The sequence below is a fragment of the Benincasa hispida genome, chromosome 5 (genome assembly GCF_009727055.1).
Source record: "Benincasa hispida cultivar B227 chromosome 5, ASM972705v1, whole genome shotgun sequence".
In the NCBI taxonomy this organism is placed as follows: domain Eukaryota; kingdom Viridiplantae; phylum Streptophyta; class Magnoliopsida; order Cucurbitales; family Cucurbitaceae; genus Benincasa; species Benincasa hispida.
The window spans coordinates 50,301,847-50,304,281 of NC_052353.1; positions in this window are offsets into that span (position 1 = coordinate 50,301,847).

The following is a 2,435-nucleotide window of genomic DNA, read 5'->3' on the forward strand; positions in this document are numbered from 1 at the left end:
TCATCCCTCAAGGTGTATGGGAAGAGGTAAAGTTTGATACCTTTGGGGGTTACGCCAAGGATGGAGAAGTTACCGCACATCTCGACAAAATTGGTACAGATGGGCATGTGGGTCCTCACCTTGTAGACCACCAAACTGCCCCATATTCTGAATCATTTGTAGCATGACCGGTTTAATCTTGAATCTTGCGTTCTTTTTAACTATTGGATGTGAAATTCCAAGTGAGAAGTCATAGAGATTAGGCGCCGCATAGTTCCTCATTGGGATATTACGATTAGTAGCAAGAAAAATGGGATCTTGCGTTGGCTGGCCCACCCCTTGATTTACTTTGGGTGCCACATTATCATTGTTGTTGTTGTTTTCTTCCATATTCACTCTTCTATGCCTCGCTCTGTTCTGGTGTGCCCTCGCGCGAAATGTACGCTCGATCTCTGGGTCAGCTTCGAATTCTGGATCAGTTCCAGTACTCATAAACCGTCATACTGCTCTTCGCAATAAACAGTCAGTCTAAAGATATTTGTCCTGCAAAATATCACAAACGTACTCATCACTAACCATTACCAATCCCTGGCAATGTCACCATAAACTTGTAACACTAAAGATGGTTTTTCTTTTTTTATTTTTTATGCATGCACTATGCCATAAACTTGACACGATGATTTTATATTTTTACTACAGCATGTGAACAAACGTGAATATGAATGAATGAACAAGTATATGCGTTAAAGACATAAACTTGGTGACATAAAGATGGAATGTTATGCTGTGTTATCGCTTATGCACATTACTTCTAAATATGCATTGTTAATGATATGCTTGTAGTATGCGATAGAGTAATGCGTGTCACAAGTTTCCTTGCACTGAAACCAAGTATAATTCCAACGCAAGTTTCTCAAAATAATCCCAGGTCGAATACAAGGATTGTTTTTGTTAATGCGTTACTTTTGTGATACATGCGACCGGTTTTTACAATTAATAAAGAATTAGGTTTATATAGTGATCTAAAGTGCGATGAAAATAAAGTTGCGTTGATAAATAGTAACCTAATATGATACAAGATACAAGATACATGATACATGATACTGAGTTCGAGACTGGCTGTGAAGTTATACAACGGATCGTGGTATGCGATGGCAAGTCTTTATGGATGAATCAGAAATAGAAGGAATAAATAGTAAGAACATCGTAAGTTTGTTAATTGCGTTAAAGATGCAACTAAGGTTCCGCTTTCCCTTTGCGTGTACCTCTCGGTGATCGGCCGCGTTCCTATATCACTATGGTAAAACAGGGATGAACGTGATGAACGCAAGATTGCTTCCATCTCTGGAAGTTCTTCTTGCTTTAGTTAACGCATTCTTCCAACCTTCTCTCGATAGGCGGAATAAAATCTTCACTTCTACTCTCACAGGTGAAGATGCCATCGAGCATGCTTTGACTAAACATAATTATTTCCTTAACACAAATTAATTTACTTGCTTAATTCTTGCTATTTGCCAAGGGAATTAGGAAAACATCATGGAGAAAATGGATTATGGATGAATGGAAATTGACAGAGAGATGACAATGTAAACGATCATAACATTTAATACTAAGATTAAGTGTTCGATAAATGGTGTGAATGAAAGATTAAGAAGCTAAATACAGATGATGAAAAAGAGATTTGAAACAAATACAGGAGTGTCAACGTCTTGACACATATCCTAGGCAGAGGTTTTGCTTGCCGGCGTGTGGTAGAAATGGAGAGGAGAGCTTCCCTCTCAGGCTTGCTCTTCTGGTAGAAATGACCTTCGTAAATAAAACTAGATAAATAAATGTATTTCTACAAGTATTATGTCTATTGAGCATCCTGTTTCTTTGCGGGACGATCTATGCCCTTTGATTGAGTGGACAGAATTAAATAAACTGCTTTTTGTGTAAACGCCTCCACAATCGCTCCTCGATCATTGCAGAAAAAAAACAGCGAGAGGTCAAATAATATAAACAAAACAAACTCTTTTACCGCAATTCCCCCCCCCCCCCCCTTTTTTAGATAAGAATAGAGTAAAGAACTGAAAAGATAAAGTCAACTGAAAATTCTGAGTAGTAGAGAAAAGTTGAAGATTTCATGATTCCCAAAACTCGCATCCCTGATGAATTTCAATCGTGCTGATAGCGTAGGACCACCTACTTCTTTCTTATTTAGAGTCTTCTTAGTTCACGAGTCGACTTGCCAATCCAGCCTTCTCCATGATATACTCTTTTACTCGCTGCCGATTACTTTGATATGTCGTTCCATCATCATCAATAATTTGACCGTGCCATGTGGAAATATTTCTCTAACTATCAATGTTCTGGACAACGTGACTTTAATTTCCCAGGGAAGAGGCCGTAATCATGAGTTGAATTAGTAAGATCCTTTGCCCGGACTTAGAGGTTACTTGCCACATATGTGCTTG